Source organism: Pistacia vera, unplaced genomic scaffold, assembly GCF_008641045.1.
Source record: "Pistacia vera cultivar Batoury unplaced genomic scaffold, PisVer_v2 Contig400, whole genome shotgun sequence".
NCBI lineage: Eukaryota > Viridiplantae > Streptophyta > Magnoliopsida > Sapindales > Anacardiaceae > Pistacia > Pistacia vera.
In genome coordinates, this window is record NW_022196225.1 from 500,538 (window position 1) to 520,139 (window position 19,602).

The following is a 19,602-nucleotide window of genomic DNA, read 5'->3' on the forward strand; positions in this document are numbered from 1 at the left end:
AACAAAAGCAAAACCAAAAACAAGAGAAGAAACAGGATTTGAAAAGCAGGTAGAAAATATCAGATGATTATAACTATTGGTTGTCATTAATCTTACCTAGCGAATTAAGAGAACCACTCATTCCATTATCCATCATTTTCAACTCTTCCAAGTTTTTCAAATATTTTAAACCTGCGTGAAGAAGAGTGAAAGTAAAATATAGCTGTTATTACTTATTTGATGGGCCTTGGGCCAAATACTAAACTAACTATTGATATGTTTGTTATGTGATTGTAATATCACCTATTTTTATTTTTATTTGCATATTTGATAACTCATTCATTTTTAATTTTCCTTTGTATGCATTAATTTATATATGCACTTGATCTAACTTCTAATTTCTCTAAGTTTTTCAAATATTTTAAAAGGCTGAATGACATTTTCTCAACCCAAAGTTTGGCTAATGTACATTTTCCAACCCATGATCTTTTTAAAAAAAAAAAAAAGGGGCACAAATTTTATTAAAGGGTAATATCACTTACACACCTAAAATACAAATAGATAGTAATTACCTTCATCAACTTGGAAATTAGTCACTTAAAACTTCTATCTTCAATTTCTATTAAAAATCTGCTACCTTTGAACAGCAATTATAATTTTATTTAGTAAAAATCAGTTTATTAAATAAAAGAGAAAATTAAGTTTTTTAAACAAATGAAAAATGTATAAATTAATAAATAACTAGTTTTTAATAATTTAAGGGGAAAAAAAAACTACCGGGGCCCCTTTTATCTTTTTCCCACACCCCACTGCCCCAAAATTCTTCGCCCCAATTTTCTTTCATACCTGTTGCTCAGCTTCCCTCATCCCCCAAATCTAACAACCTCCAAAAACCCAAGTGCCCCACCTTCATCGTCTTTCGAAACCATTATGATCTCTAGCAGGGCCACCTTCTCTAATTTATTTTCTTCTTTCTCTTCATTCTTGTTTTCCCTCTCTCGCTATTTGTTTACTGTTTTCATGGATTTCTTCGTTTTCAAGGTGAATTTGATGGTTGTTTGGGGCGCACTGGTTGCTTGTGTTGGGTTAATATAATGTTTAGTTTGGGCATTTTTGTTTGTTGTGGTAATGGTTTAAGGGTGCATTGGTTGCCGGAATCGCATCTGGCTTGGTGCTATTCCAGGCCTGGTGTGAATTGGACGGTGGTGGAGGCTATGGCAGCGACGGTGAGTATGGAGTCTAAAGAGGAAGGGGCGGCGGTGGAGGGGCTTGTTACAACTGTGAACAGAGTAGTCAAGTGGCTAAGGACGGCGATGCTGTGAGAAGGTATGGTGGTGGCGACAGATCTCTTTAATTGGTGATATATCCTACTCTCTTTTATTATAAAATCTCTAGATGGGACAAAGTATTGGCATTTAGATAAATCATTTAGTTATATAAAATCTTTTAAATAAATTAATTGATATGTGATTGTATTGCTATCCATTTAAATTTTAATTTTATGCAAGAGTACTTATAATTATACTTTTTTTCAAGTGTGATATTTATAGCATACCTAAACTTGACAGAGAAGTGTTGATTTGATTATAACTTAGATCCAAGCTTTTCAAGTTTGTCAAATTTGCTAAACCTGTACAAATAAAAACAAAACAAAAAACGAGAGAAGAAATAGAAAAGTAGGTAGAAAATACAGAAGAAAAAAAAATAATAATAATTAAGTTAATATCTAAATATGAAATTGAAGCAATTTGAGAAGATGATTGTAACTTAATATTTTGATGGTTGTAGTTATTGTTACCTAGCAATGTTAGAGAGCCACTCATTCCATTATCACTCAAATCCAATTCTTCCAAGTTTCTCAACATTTTTAATCCTGCGCCAAGAGAAACAATCAGATTTTAAATTGAAAAATTAATTTTAATTCATAGGTTATCATATTGCAAAGAGTGCTTCAAAAATTTATGAGATATTGCATACCTAGGCTTGATAGAGAGTTGTTGATTTGATTCCCACCGAGATTTAATACTTTTAGGTTTGTCAAATTTGCTAAACCTATACCAAAGAATAAAAGAGATTTAGAGTTAATTAAAAGCAAGATTGATGGAAAAATTTAAGAAAAGAAAATATTATATTTATAAAACATTAGAGGCATGACACTAGTCAAGATTAGTTGGCTCACTGGAAACAACTGCATTTGGTTGATCTGTCATCAACTTTGTTGGATATATAACTTTACAACAATTCCAACAATATTGGTAACATGACACAACTGCTAGTTTGTCTATTTTAATAAAAATATAAAATTATCATTTGCATACATTTGAGAAATTTTAACTTATTATTTTTTTAGTTATTCGATTTTTTGATAATTAATTTTTATTTATAATATAAAGTTTTTATCTAATAATTTAAATGTAAGGTTGTTTTGTCCGAACATTTAACAATGGGTTCCATCCAGACTTCAATTCCATATTATTACATTTCAAAAGTTAAATTTTTACTTCATATATCTTTGTTGTTCTATCAATAAAAATAATTTCCGTTGAAATTCAATAAAATTTATTTCTAAATATTGTACTAAGAAAAATGAATATTTCAAGTACTTTCATATGTGCAAAAAGTCCCACCTCATTTATATCAAAAAGTTTAAATTAAAGTGTATATGGTAATTATACACATTAAGAAACAATTCTTATAGGTGGACCAATGAAAACTTTATATACACCTAAATTAATTATAAAAAATATCAATACTGATAATCTATAAAATTCTCATATCCTTACTTTCAATTTAATAAATTTATTTTTAAAATAAATGAATTTGTTTTGGACAAAAGTGGAATACAGTGATGCAGATTGCAGAAGTTGGGAGCAACAAGGATGGCATTGTCGTAGTTTTAAGAAAGAAGAGGGGTAAAATGAAAATAGAAATGCACAAGATTTCAGGAAAATATATATATATATATATATATGAAAGATCTTTTGCATTATTTTAACTTTATATTTTGATGGTTGTAGTTATTGTTACCTAGTAATGTTAGGGAGCCGCCCATTCCATTATAACTCAAATCCAATTCTTCCAAGTTTCTCAACATTTTTAATCCTGTGCCAAGAGAAACAATTAGATTTTAAATTGAAAAATTAATTTTAATTCATACGTTATCATATTGCAAAGAGTGCTTCAAAAATTTAATAGATATTGCATACCTAGGCTTGATAGAGAGTTGTTGATTTGATTCTCACGGAGATTTAATACTTTTAGGTTTGTCAAATTTGCTAAACCTGTACCAAAGAATAAAAGAGATTTAGAGTTAATTAAAAGCAAGATTGATGGAAAATTTTAAGAAAAGGAAACTGATTTTAAGAAAATATTATCTTTATATACAAAACATTAATGTAAAATCAAAATATTTGGGCACTCCAACATGAACAGTTAAAATTTTATCTATAATATGAGTATATATTATCTTTCAATTTGTCACTATATGTATCAATCATGTCATTACAAATAAAAATTGTAAATTATTATATACCATCAAACTTGAAATTTTAATTTCTTGGAAGAGAATTTAGGAAAACCAACCCAATTCAGATATTATAAATTCGTTAAACTGTTTAAAAAATATATCTCAAGAAAATGATTCATAATATCTACAAGGAAAATCCTTTAATATCAAGGTGAAGTTTCTATATATCAATTTAAATTGAATTTTTAACTTTGAATAAGTAAAATAAAAATAAAAATTGCTTCATGGGAGGTACCTAGACTTGATAGAGATCCATATATTCCATTACTGCTTAAATCCAATACTTTCAAGTTTTTCAAATTTGCTAAACTTGCAGAAATTAAAAAAAGAAAAGAAAAAGTTTAAAAAGTCATATATAGGAATCAACAATTGAAGGAGCAAAATCAACTATATATTCTCAAAGATTTTAGAGCAGTGATAAAAAGATGGTAATAATTTGATAAGTTTGTCAGATTAGTTCTATACCAGCACCAATACAAAGAGTTATTATTTTTTTTTTAAATAAGAAATAAAAAGATTAAGATTAATTAATAAGAAATTAAAGAATAATACTTAAAACATATATACCTTGTTTGGCAGATTTCAGACCTTCTCCCATATTATTCCAATAAAGATTTAAAGTGGTAAGTGAACTTAGATTATTCAAGTATGACAAAAGAGTGGCATTGAAGTGATTCCCATTAAGATCCAAGATCTTGAGTTGTTTCAAACACCTGAAGCCATCATATGCTGGAAAAGAAATGTCAATACATTATTGACTCCATATATTTATTCATTATCCAAAGAAAAACAATTAATGCATTAACATACACATATATAACCTAATATATATTTTTACACAATTTTTTTTTTTTTATGAAATTACTCTATTAATAGAGGACAAAATAGAAATTGTTAACAATCCAAACAGTATTTACAATTAATTAACAAAATAATAAGCATGCTTTGTAATTTAATTTTTTTGTATGATCTATTATGATCAACATGAATGTTAATTATGAAAAAAGTTTAAAAACTAAATAAATATATATTGCTATACTATTGCAAAAGTAATAATTGGAGTATATTTTAAACTATCTACTTAAATAATATACATACCTCATTCTCATGCCAACCTTAAAGTGATGTAAGATAAATTAAGACTTTCAACTCTTCAAAAGGATGAAACAAGGATAAATTTAGAGTTGGAAGTCTATCAGAAAGGCATATGGACTGAATTGCCTTGTATGATAAAGGGAGTTTGATGACACGTCAGTAGCGGTGTTGCATGAACTCCCTCCAATCACAACAATTAGACATTTATTATCAACCCATGAAACAAGAACTTCTTCCATTTGAAAATCACTAACTGCTTTATGAAGGACTTTACATCTACAGACCAATCCTCTCATTCTCCAAACAACTGTTGAATCCAGATGTTGAACCAAAAACATACAACCCAAAATGACAACTAATTAAACCCTTTCCATATGACAATTCTCTCTTCACACACCTATCAATCTGCTTGTTCACTCTGCTTTAAGCATTTCTTTATTCCCCTTTTGTGTTGATTTATATAGAATATAATTTGAAATCTCTATCAAATTTTGTATTTTTAGTCATAACAATCTCAATCAACTAATGGAGTAAATTAGACGGCCAATAATACTATTTAATATAGGCATAACAACTCCAATCAATTAATGGGCCAATAGTTTTGTTTGTTTAGTTTACCTCAAACTTGGAAGGTCAAATCAATGATTTATTAAGCATATTAAACAAAAATATTAATTATTTTTATTTTTAATCAAATTATATAAAGAACAAAGTTTTAGTTTTTTAATTTTTATTAAGGGGTCAACTTTTCTTTTTTCAATCAAGACAAGTGACAACCTCAATCAAGCAGTGGAATAAGTGATGAATAATAATTTAGTTTTATTTTTTCTTATGATTTGCCAATATATTAATAGAAATTATTAGGCTTTAAAAATTTTATATAAAAAATGATCAGTGGTGATGATATGGCAGTAATTATGATTTAAATCAGTTTTTTTCTTAATATCTATCTATATATCAATTGAATTAAAATCAAAAGTCAATTACAATTTGTATTAACAATCTCAATCAATTGATGGGCCCCAACTTTTTTTGTTCTTTGTGTTACCATAAATTTGAAAGCTCAGTAAAGACTTCAGCCAAAGACTTTCACATTATTCACACATCAACTTTTATAATTTTTGTCATGACAATTTCAATCAAATAATGGAATAAATTGATTGTCCAACAATTTTTCTTCCTCTAATTTTCAATAAAAAGGGAAAATTTTGTTGACCCCTATGCATTTCATATAATTACTAAGCACCCATTAATTTCGGAAATAGGACCCTAAACCCATTCCGTTCAAAATTTCATATCAATAAAGTGTGTTCAATATGAAAGACATTTTTGCCCTTTAAACTAAAATTAAGAATCTAACTATCATCCCAAACCTTTAAATGTTATCAAAGTTCACAATTATTAATTTTATATTTGCTAAATTTTTTTTAACAATATTCCCTTTTACCCAATAATCTTAAAATCCAATAAAATTATTAAATTCAACGTCTCCATTCTTCCTCCATCTAAACCCGCCATATAAACTAGTAAACTCAACACATATTCTTTCATATCCACCGTAGAATTTACAATTAACAAACTTTTTTCACACCACAAAATCCACCATATACCATTGAGAAAGCCACATGCAAACCACTGTATATCAACATCACCATTGATCTTCAACAACAATTTTTTTTTTTTAAAGAACCGATTTCATGTAATATTTCACTCATAAATGAAACTGCTTAACAAGACAACTAAGGTTTAACAATTTAAAAATAGAACCCAAACTTAAAAAAGAAAAAATGGAAGTTGTGTGGACCCTGATGGCCATGGCCATCAGTAGAGCAGTAGGATTTGGTTGCCGGCATGGCCCATATGGCCATCCAGATCTGGCCGTCGACAAGGCCCAATGACGACCAGATCTGGTCATCTTTATGGCGTCACACAACATGGATGCCATGATAGATCAGAGAAAAACAAGTTTTTAATAAACTTTTAAAATAATAATAAATATTGAAATTTAATAACTTTATTCAATACATAACGAAAACAACAATGAAATTTGATGTTTTAAAAGTGATTATTGTCAGTATTATCAAACACATTAAATAAAGAAATCATACTACATAATGAAACCCAAATAATATACTAATTTTTTAAAAGTAATCTAAATAAAACAATCAATTAGAATATGAACTCTGGGTAATAAGATATTTTTCCTACATTGAAAACAAAATCATCAAGTTTAAGGAAAAATATAAACTTTATAATTTTTTACATTTAGCAAATCACATTAAATTTGTATAACATGGACCTTATTTTTTTAATCTAAATATTGCATTTATCGTTTTTGAGTTTGATGATTGGATTAGTAATTTAGAATTATATAAATTGATTAAGGGGTAATTGCAAATTAAAAAACCTTGTAGATTCTTTTGAAATTTTCAGGAAGGGCACTGGCCCACCTAGGCCAGTGCTGGCTCCACCACTGAGAATTATTATTTTGATTTAAATTGAATGGAATCTCAATCATACAGTGGAATAATTGAATGGTGACAACTTTATCTTTAATGTGATGACTTTAGTAGTCAAGTCTTTCATATATATATATATATATATATATATATATATATAGATTATTAGAGTTTAATTAAAGGAAATATATCTTGACAAATTAAACAAAGAAATATCAGATCTTGCAAATGTCATTTAAATATGTAAAATATAATAGTCAAGTCTTTTATTAAAAATAGAGAAGGAGAACGATATGTCAATATATATCTTGACAATAGTATCTTACATGGGCAAATTAAAGAAAGAATCTCTTTTTAACCTTCGTAATTGAAGGGTTTCTAAATATTGAACTATCAATATCTTGATAAACGTTACAAAGAAAGATCAAACATTGTTAAACTTGCACTATCAATTGAATAAATTTATTAAGATATAAAGACTAAATAAAAATATAGGTTTGAGATTTCAATTTTATAGTTGTGATTAAACAAAAATAGAATCGTAAACAAGTTAAATATATAAAATGGTGGCATCGTTAAATTCAAGTAAATAATGGAATTTGACAACCTAAATCTTTGTTGTTTAATTAGTAAAAATGTTAGTTTTGTGTCTTTTATTTAAAGATAGAAATTTTTTAATATATATATATATATAGACTGAAAATAAATCTCTTCTTAACTTATACGTATTTGAAGGGCTTCTAAATGTTGAATGTCAACATATGTTTCAACAAACTAGATAAAAAAGATCATAAACCTAGAGGTGATGGATACCTATGGGTCACCGCCAATTTCCTTATTGGGACACAAAAATCTCAAGATTAATAAAGTAATGAGGTTTGAGATTTCAATTTTGTAGTTACGATAAATCAAAATGAAATCATAATATGTAAATTAGTTGCCTTGTCAAATTTAAGTGAAAGAAATGAACCTTCATGGTATTAGATAGTGAGCTTCGGGGATTTAGTTTGACAAGTTTATCTTACGATCAAAATCATAAAAAGATATAACTAATTCAATTTAAATTCTTATATAAAATTAACAATAGTGTTCCAAATATTTGAGGCTAGAAACTATGTTTTTTTTCGGTAAGATACTAGGAGCTAATTTAGAAAGTTTGCTTATGTTCGTCAATTTAATGGAGCCCCACAAAAATTTTAAAATTTATAAGGAACATATCAATTTACTATCATATATGTAGTTTACCTTCTGGACACCCTCAGTTTTTGAATATAACCCTTTAACCTCATTTTTGGCCCTACAACTCATTGCATATTACATTTGGCCCCCCATAATAATTTCTAGGTCCACCCATTGTATACACATATGAAAAGAAGAATACACATGTATGAGATAGAACTGCTACATGAATAAAATAGGATTACAACTATTTGATTAAAACATGAGTTGTGTTTATTGTTGAAGAAGATTAATTTCTTATATTTATTGGGTCTATGTTTCATCTTCTTTGTTTCTATTTTATAACACCTCCAATATTATAGCCACAAACATAAGAATTGACTTCATAAGGTAAACGTCCAGGAAAAAAAAAAAAGAATAATGGTAATTTTGAAATTAAATGATACTTGAGAGTTAGAAAAATAAAATAATTTTAGAACTTTTAATAAATATGTTTAAAAAATTAATGAGTCTAATTATAATTACCTATCCCAAACTTAGGATATGTAGATTATAAGATTAAGATATATTGGTCACATGGATTTTCTTTGGTTGCATGAGTGAAAACGCAAAGCATAAAACAAAGAGTGGGAATTTTATTCAGTCCTTTACTTTCTATATCAATAATCCTCTTTATTAAATACAATGTTTAAAATTTTCAAAATTATAAAAATATCATTTTAAATTTCATTAAGTCTAAATCTACCCTCTTTTATTTTATATAATATTTGAATTATATAATTTTATATGGCCCACCCTAGGCTAGTGCTGGCTCCACTACTAAGAATTATTATTTCTGATTTTAATTGAATGGAATCTCAATCAAACAATGGAATAAATTGAGTGGCTGATAACTTTGTATCCTTTAATTTGTGATGACTTTAGTGGTTAAGTCTTTCATAACAAAAAATAAAATATTATTAGAGTCTGATTAGAAGAAAATATATCTTGACAAATTAAACAAAGAAATAGCAAATCTTGCGACTTTGTCGCTTAAATTATGCAAAATATTAATAGTCAAGTCTTTTGTTAAAAGACAAAGAAGGAGAGCGACATGTCAATGCATATATTAACAATATGTATCTTACATGGGCAAATTAAAGAAATAATCACTTTTTAACCTTCGCAATTGAAGGGTTTGTAAATATTGAATTATCAAAATCTTGACAAACGTTAAAAGAAAGATCAAACATTGTTCAACTTGCGCTATCAATTGAATAAATTTATTAAGATATATATTAAGACTACATAAAATAATTAGGTTTGAGATTTCAATTTTATAGTTGTGAGATTAAACAAAAATAGAAATTGTAAATAAGCTTAATATATATAAACTAGTGGCATTATTAAATTCAAGTAAATAATGAAATTTGACAACCCCTAAATCTTTGTTGTTTGATTGTTTAATTAGTAAAAAATTTAGTTTTTGTGTTTTTTATTTAAGACAGAAAAGAAGAAATTTTTTAATATATTTATCTTGTTGATTGAAAAATAAATCTCTTCTTAACCTATACATCTTGGAGGGCATCTAAATATTGAAATGTCAACATATATCTCAAACAAACTAGATAAAAAAAGATCATAAATCTAGAGGTGATGGATACCTTACCGGTCACTTGCCAATTTCCTTCTTTTAGTTGCAAAAATTCTCAATCAAATAATGGAATGAATTGAATGTCCAACAAATCTTTATCGTTTAATTGTGATAACATTAGTTGTCAAGTTTTTCATAAAAGAGAAAGAGAGAGAGAGAGAGAAAATATAATTGATGTTTGATTAGATGAAAAAAATATCTTGACAAATTAAAAAAAGAAATATCAAATCTTGGAAATTTTTCGTTTAAATTACGTAAATGTTAATAGTAAAGTGACAAGACTCAAGTCTTTTATTAAAAGACAGAAAATGATAACGATATGTCAATACATATCTTGACAATATGTATCTTATGTGGGCCAAAGAAAGAATCTCCTTTAAACCTTCATTATTGAGGGGTTTCTAAATATTGAATTGTCAAACTCTTGACAAACGTGACAAAGAAAGATAAAATGTTGTTCAACTTGCGCTATTAATTGAGTACATTTTTAAAATATCAAGACTAAATAAAGTAATGAAGTTTGAGATTTCAATTTTGTAGTTATGATTAAACTTAAACCAAAATGAGATCATAAGCTTATTCAATGTAAATTGGTTGCATTGTCAAATTTAAGGTATCAGACAGTTGAGCTTTGGGGATTTAGTTTGATGAGTTTAACTTACGATCAAAATCATAAAAAGAATATTAACTAATTCAATTCTTATATAAAATTAACAATAGTGTTCCAAATATTTGAGGCTAGAAACTAGGTAAGATACTAGGAGCTAATTTAGAAAGTTTGCTTATGTTCGTCAATTGCCTCACAAAATATCATTTTAAATCTCATTAAATCTAAATCTACCCTCTTTTATTATATATAATATTTGAATTATATAATTTCATATGGCCCACCTTAGGCCAGTGTTGGCTCCACCACTAAGAATTATTATTTCTGATTTAAATTGAACGGAATCTCACTCAAACAATAGAATAAATTTAGTGGTCGATAACTTTTTATCCTTTAATTTGTGATGACTTTAATAGTCAAGTCGTTCATAACAAAAAGAAAATACTATTAATGTTTGATTAGAAGAAAATATATCTTGACAAATTAAACAAACAAATATCAAATCTTGCAAATCTGTCGTTTAAATTACGCAAAATATTAATACTCAAGCATTTTATTAAAAGATAGAGAAAGAAAGCGACATTTCAATACATATCTTGACAATATGTATTTTACATGGGCAAATTAAAGAAAAAATCTCTTTTTAACCTTCGTAATTGAAGGGTTTCTAAATATTGAACTATCAATATCTTGATAAATGTTACAAAGAACAAACGTTGTTCAACTTGCACTATCAATTAAATAAATTTATTAAGATGTCAAGACTAAATAAAATAATTAGTTTTGAGATTTCAATTTTATAGTTATGATTAAACAAAAATAGAAATAGTAAATAAGCTTAATATATATAAACTGGTGGCATCATTAAATTCAAGTAAATAATGGAATTTGACAACCCTTAAATCTTTGTTGTTTAATTTGTAAAAATGTAAGTTTTTGTGTCTTTTATTTAAAGACAAAAAAGAAGAATTTTTTTAATATATATATATATATCTTATTGACTGAAAAATAAATCTCTTCTTAGCATATACGTTTTGAAGGGTTTTCAAACATTGAAATGTCTATATATATATATATATATTGACAAACTAGATAAAGAAAGATCATAAACCTAAAGGTGATGGATACCTTATGGGTCACTCGGCAATTTCCTTCTTTTGGTCACAAAAATCTTAATCAAATAATGAATTAAATTGAATGTTATTTTTTCTTAACTTATTTGCCAAAATATGGATAGAAATTATTTAGCTTTTGAAAATTTTATATAAAAAGGATCACTGATGATGATATGGCAGTAACTATTAATTTAAATAAATTTGTTGCAAATATATACATTCACTCACATACATGCCGGGCATCAATTAATTACTTGACATTAAAACATTAAATTTATATATCATAAGAAAATTTTGATAACTTTTAATCCATTATATTTATATTTAAAATCACAAGTCAAAAATAAATTTAGGGTTTTTTTAAGAAGATGAAATGTCAAATTTACCCTTTTTCAAAAAGAAAATTTTAATTATACTTATCTCACAATTAATTGTGACAGTAAATTTTAACGAAATGAGAGCTGGGCTTCTATTTTAATAGAATAATAGTTGAAACACATCGAAAAAAATGTTAATAGTCAAGTCTTGCATAAAAAGAAAAATAAGAAGAATATATAATTGGAATCTATTTAGAGGGAACTATTTTTTGGCAAATTAAACAACGAAAAATTATAAATCATTCAAATCACTCTATGAGTATGATAAAAGGAAATGACTTTAAGTGATCTCTTATCACTCATACAAACAATTGTTTTGTATAATTTAAGATCACAAGCATAATTTAACGTTGAATAAATAATCTAATTCTATATTGTTTTAAAGATAGTTTCCACTTAATTGTGAAGATCTATGTAAAAATAAATTATTAGGCTCATGGAAATAAATTTAATGTTTTTAGTTTTGATGATCTTAATCAATTGATGGAGTAAATTCAAGTGCCAACTATCTGTGTTTATTTAGTTTATCTAAAATTTACAAAGTCAATCAATAACTTTTATATTTTTGGTCATAACAACCTTAGTTAATTAAATATTGGAATTTAACAATCATTTAAATTTAAATAAATTTTTTAACATAATAATAAATATTAAAATTTTAATAACTTCATTCAATGCAATAACAATTATGGTCAATGAAATTTTAAAAGTGATTATTCTAGACAACCATAAACATTAATGTAGGCAGAACGTGTTCCACACTTGATGGTTGGCCACTTTTTTCTGAATGAGAGAGAACATTAACGTAGGCAGAACGTATTCCACACTTGATTGTTGGCCACTTTTTTCTGAATGAGAGAGAACATTAACGTAGGCAGAACGTGTTCCACACTTGGTGGTTGACCACTTGTTTTCTGAATGAGAGAGAGCATTGATGTAGGCAAAACGTGTTCTACACTTGGTGATTGGCCACTTTTTTCTGAATGAAAGAGAACATTAACGTAGACAGAACGTATTCCACACTTGGTGGTTGGCCACTTGTTTTCTAAATGAGAGAGAGCATTAATGTAGTCAGAACGTGTTCCACACTTTTGGTTGGCCACCTGTTTTCTGAATGAGAAAGAGCATTAATGTAGACAAAACGTGTTCTACACTTGATGGTTGGCCACTTTTTTCTTAATGAGAGAGAGCATTAATGTCGACAGAACATATTCTACACTTATTGGTTGGCCACTTGTTTTCTGAATGAGAGAACATTTTTTATTTCCTTTAAAAAAGTTTATTTATTTTTTTTCCTTTTGTCATTTTATGAAAGATTGTCTTCACAAAGTAAACGAAGAAAAATAAGTGGGGACATTCAATTTAGAGGCAACCATTCACAAGCAAGTTGTGTACTGAAACAACTTGCTTGTCATTTTTTCTTCCCACAATATCACCAAAAGCTTCAGTCATGTCAGGTTCCTTTGGCTGAGTCCCATCAGGGATTTTCCAATTGAAATGATAAGAGTAATTCAGCCAAACAAAGCTCAATGCTTGCTAAACCAAATGAAATGCCAGTACATATCCTCCTTCCACCTCCAAATATTGGAATGTATTCAAAGTTCGTACCCTAGAGATCAATATCGAGTTTATTACTGACTTCAAGTAACTTAAATCCTGAATATCTTTCTTTCCCTTATGCTTTTCTCTTAGCTCAACTTGTGACTTCTCCATCACCCTAGGGCTCCTCATCATCTCTGCCATAGCCCATATATTTGTATTTGACAAAGTATCAGTTCCTCTGGTGAATATTCCCTAAATCAAATTGATGGACTAATACAATAAGACATATACCAAATAATACTACTACATAAAGTAATAGGGGTCAATTTAGGTACACCATTTTTGTACTTAATAGAAAGGACTCAAATTCTATAACACGGAAAAATGACAAAATTATGTTAATTGACATTAAATTTAACAGAAAATGATAAAAAAATAAAAATGTAAATGCCCTTTAACAAATATTTAAAAGAAAAACATTAAAACTCCATATTATTAAGAAAATTAAAAAGAACTTCAGAAAATCAGCAAAAAACTTAAAATATAAATTTGTTATAAACTAAAGATCAACAAATATATTATAATATTATAAAATTATTTTAAAATTTTAAAATATTTTAAAATTAAAATATCAGATATTTAAATAATTAAAACATAAAAAATATATTCTTGTACTTTTCAGTTACTTAATTAAATCAGATTTTATAATTTTAAAAATATTTTTAACTTAAAAAAAAGAATGAAATATTTGGAATTATTTGGTACTGGTACCCCTTTCCTTGCCATTACAAGTGTTGTGTTCGGCTGCGTTCCAGCTGAGATCTTCAAATCAACCATGCCATCCACCGTCAGGACCTTGATTGTAGTCCCTGGAATTGCATCTATGTATGAAACTTTGCAGGGGACCCTTAAGTGGCTACCAGTGTCCACACCAGCTGGAACTTTTCAGACTGATCCGTTTTGTTCTGCTCACACCAGCTGGAACTTTTCAGACTGATCCGTTTTGTTCTGCTCACACGTCCATCCCCAGAACACGTGTTGCATGGAGTAAAAACTTCCCCAGTCCCATTACATGAAGAGCTGGTCATTACCTGCTGGAAGACACCAAAAGGAGTCCTTGCTGATAAGACAACTTGCCCTTGCCCACCTCAGGTAGTACATTTAGATGGCTTTGTCCCTGGTTTCACACCTGAACCATCACAAGTCGCACAAATCTAGAGGCATGTTGCCTCGATCTGTTTTTCAACTCCAAAAACTGCTTCCTTAAAATTTATGACAAGGCTGTAATATTCATCCTGTCCATCAACTGCTCTGTCCTCCATACAGCCCATGCCCTCCAATAGTGACTCCCACAAATCAAAAGGAACGCTGAAATCCTGGTTTAGTCAAGGAAATTCCAACAATGAGAAGCAGGTAATGCAAGTATCCAAATAAATAATGTATTTTGAAATAGATGGTCTTATTCAGAGTATGCAGAATTCAACTTACCCCCATGCCCATACCAGCACCTTTAAGTCCAGCCTCTCCACACCTGTCATACAGGGATCGTTTTTCATCATCTGACAATACCTTCGCAGTACAGAACAACTTCATCACTTGAAAAATCAAAACACTTAGATCATTAACCCTGGCTCAGCCGCAAATAACAAACTAAAATAACCACATGATTGAACTTTTTACCTCATATGCATTACTTATTTCCTTGAATTTCTGTTCTGCACCAGGTTCTCTGCATCAAAATTAAAAAAACTACAAAAGGGCAACATTAATTAGATGGGTCTAAAATTTATAAAGACCATGTAAGTAGCAAAACAGACTGAGCAAGCTGAGACTACTATTGTTGTAACCAGGAAAAAAAAACAGATTAGAGAAATGTAGGGAACTTACTTGTTCACATCCGGTGATAACTACTAGCAAGCTTCTAATAAGCTAAAAAAGGAAAAGTATATAAGAGCAAGTAAATATTAATTAAAGAAAAATAAGAGGCCATTCCAAAGCTGTTGATTAAAGTACAGGAATAAACTTGTAGAAATGATAAATGCCTCTAATTGGAATAAGATTACCACTTAATCAACCAAGTATGTATATAATGCAACAGAGCATCTTTTCCAAACTTCAATGAGAGGATTTCTCCAACAAGGCAGCACGATCATCTTATAAAGTAAAATAGGACATATGGGCAGGATCAAAAGGCTATTTAGTCCTTGTTTCTCAATATTTTAGAATTGAGTTGTCTTAATTAAATTCAACTTTTATTTCCATGTTTTGTTAGGATTAGAATTATTACATAATGTTGTGAGTAGGATTTGGTTTCTTAAGCCTATGAATAAAGGTGTCTAACATTGACATGCATGGTTGATGAATAAATACGATTATTAGTTTCTCCATATAGATCGTTCTTCTGGATTTCTCCCCTTTCAAGCTGTTATCCATAATCTATCCTTCTTATTCTCTGTCTCTTCTATTTCTTATTTCTGATTCTCTATCACCAAGTCTCTTCTTTATCGGTAGCCTAGTTGATTTAGATCTCTTACAATTCTCACACTAACCTACAGGTTTAACAAGTGTTTATGCAAAGATGGAGTGGGGTACGGTCTGTGAATAAGGAAACAAATGTTTCTTCTTCATTAGTTTTGGATGATTCAAGTTTCCACCTGGTTGGATATATCATCATAGGCCACAGTACCCAGAAGCAAATAGTTCTGTTATTTTACATAGATCAAGTACTTAAGGATGGAAGCGAAACAAATCCCACAATAATATTTCCTCCAATCATCCAACAGAAAAAATTTCGAACTTGTCCTACAGCATAAAAGGCAATGTTTTTTCTAATATGCACCTCTACGACTTTTGGTTGTTCCTTAATCAGAACTTCAGGAAATTAAATGTAAAAAGTGGACCAAGTGTCATCTACACAAACTATTAGAACAGGTTTCAGTACTCTGTTTCAGATCAGTTTTTTAATCTTCAATTCAACTTAATTTTACGTCATAATTCTCAGATAAAAGGTAATCTTGAGAGACAAATGACTCATTACCATTATTAGCCATCAACCCAACCATTTTGGCACTGCCAAACCAGAAAAGAAAAGTCATATTCTAGCACAATAACCTAATGCTCATTTTTTTCAAGTTATGATATTTCCTGAGCTCGATATTGACTTTCTATATGCATATAATGTTTATCAAGAAAAAGAACCTCATATAGCTCTCCCACACTGTACTCAACATCATGTTATGAAACTGCTTCCTTTTAAAAGCAACAAAAAAAGGAAAACAAATTAACGTTAATTCTGCCAGAAACACAAAACAAATTCTCTATTACCATGGACTTGAAAGAGCATAAGGATAATGTAAAATAAAAGTCTTATCACATACACAGTTAAAAAAAAAAAAATAGAGAAAATGTGTAATAAAACAGTTTGGACAAAGATAGAAAAGAAAAGAAAAAGAAAATCTACATACCACTTTTTATTTCAGATTTACTGGCATTTTTTAACACCTCTATCACAGAACAGTAATCCTGCATGTGAGACAATATTATTCATTAGCTCTGCAATGGAACAGTTAAACAGCACATCAATTGCATTACAAAGTATATCAAACATTCATCTGAAGACCCACAAAAAGTATAAACTAACTAATAAAAAATAGAGATTCCATCATCCCAAAAGAAAGCTAGAGCTTATTCCTGTACTCACCGCAACAGCTCTAACGACAAATCGTGCTCCTCTCGTATTCTTCTGGATTAGAGAAGTGAACCAATGACATTTACTTGAGTGAATTACTTCATAGTTTAACCAACTAATCAAGCAAGAGTAATGCTATGTGCACTAACCAATTTGTACTAATCCAACTACTAACATTGAAAATTTGAATTTTTTTTTGGGAGGAAATTTCAAATTTTCAATGTTAATACTTGGATTAGTACAAATTGGTTAGTGCACATAGTTTTATTCAATCATGCAAATATTAAAATACCAATATTTAATAGTAATACCATACTACTAAATTATCTATTCAAACTTTTTCATATAAACGTTTTTTAAAATATTAAAATTCCAATATTTAAGAAAACTAAGTTTTTGTTTTTAAGAAGCTAGTTCAGTCAATTAAGAAGTCCATGTCAGATTAATGAAAATGCTGACTTGGGTTAGCACTGTAGCTTTTCTTCTTCAGAAACAATGTGTTGTAGCTTATATAAAATGAATTAAAAAAAATACACACAAAGAGGACAAATTAAAAAGATGCACAGCAGACTATAAAATGCTGAGAGAATTTGGCTGCAGCTATTACCCTTTTATAAGACCTTATCAAAAGCATAATTTTGCTTATCACTCTTAATAACTGTGTATTCATTGGATATAGATTGACACATAAAGGTTATTTGTGCTTGTTGACAGAGCAGCTTCGGATTTTATAGTGTTGAGCTGAAAAGAAAAAAAATCCTTGACTAAGGTGTCAGTCAAATCAAATGTTGCCAAGTGAGCTCATAATTAACCTGTGTTTAGTTAGTTAGTTACTAATTGGTTAGAACTTGATTAAGCTTTGCTAATAGCTGTATATGAAGGACACTACTCTTTAACAAACAATATCTTCTCATTAATAGAAAATCAGAGAAATTCAGTTTTAATATTTCTCTCAACTTGCCATATGTCATCAGAAATGGAAAATTTTCCTTCCCTTTCCTCTTTACCAAACACTAACGAAATTGAAAAAAAATGCAAAGAACTTAATTCTAATGAGTTCTTTAGCAAAAGGAAATCAACCTTCCTCTGAAAAATGATTCAAAACTTCTTCCAAGACACTGTTAACAAATTTGTGCGGATCCAACTATCCAAGTCTCTTGTCCAAATAAAGTTCCTAATGTGCTTCATGAGATTATTGAGCAGAGCCTTTGGCCACATGTAAAATTTAATTCTAAGGCTATAGAGCAACATGGAGTACATAACGGAATGGACAAGTTGGATGTGATCAAGATGGGATAAGAGCTTTCCTTTCCATTTAGAGAGCTTTGCCTTTACTCTATCTGCAATTGGCTTGAGGAAGTCTAATTTAGGTTGGCAATAAAACATGGGAACACCTAGATAAGTGAAAGGTAGTTTTCCTCCTTGGAAACCTAGGATGTCTTTTCTAATACCCTGCCTCTGATTGAATTTATGGTCAAGATGATAAGAGCTCTTAGATTTGTTCACCTTTTCGCAGAAGTTTGCTCATACCGATCGGAAAACTTGATCAATTGTCTCAAGGAATTGGAGTCAGCTCTACAGAAGATAAAAAAATCATTAGTAAACAAACAGTGGGATGGAGGAGTACACCCTCAGGAGAAGAAATACGAGTGATTTGTCCCTCTTCTAGAAGTTTTGATAGACCTCTACTGAGAACTTCCTCTGTCAAACGAAAGAGTAATGGAGATTCAGGGTCACCTTTACTAACCCCTTTATTACAAGTCAGATAAACCTTTAGGAGAGCCATTCACTGAGATTGATAATTTAGCTGAGTGCAACAACACCTTAACCCAATTGATGAAGATTGGGTCAAACCCAAAGGTTGCTAGAACACGAAGAAAAAAAATCCCAGCATACAATATAAAAAGCTTTGGTAATGTCAAATTTGAGACCAAAGTTGTTGCCTCTGGCCTTCTTCCCTACAAGATGAACATTTTTGAAAACCATAACAATACAATAGGAGAATTTTAAAGCTTCTTATAAAAATCAACAACATACTCACTAATAATAGCCTCATTTGAAACAGTGACTCCATCCATATTTAAGCTGTGAATTTTGGACCTACCGAGCTAGCATACGTCACTTTAGCATGGGCGCGAAAGAAATGAGTGCATCTGTCACCATCTTTAAGTTAAGAGACCTTATATTTTTCTTTCAAATAAGAGTGCTGGGATTTTAAGCAAGAAAGAAGATGACTTTAAGCATTAGTCTTTGTATTCAACACACAACCAACTCAATTTCTCGTCAATTTCTCATCGCTACTGAACTCCGATTTCTCCAAATAGCAAGTAGCAAAGTCCATCAGCTGCTGCACGACAGCAACAACTAAATCTCCCGCTTGTTCCACTGTCAGCACCGTCACA

At 29.3% G+C, this 19,602-nt stretch overlaps 1 pseudogene; it reads right to left on the minus strand.

Annotated features, from left to right (window-relative positions):
• Positions 1-73: 73 nt before the first annotated feature.
• Positions 74-19,298, minus strand: LOC116141815 (annotated as a pseudogene).
• Positions 19,299-19,602: the final 304 nt, after the last annotated feature.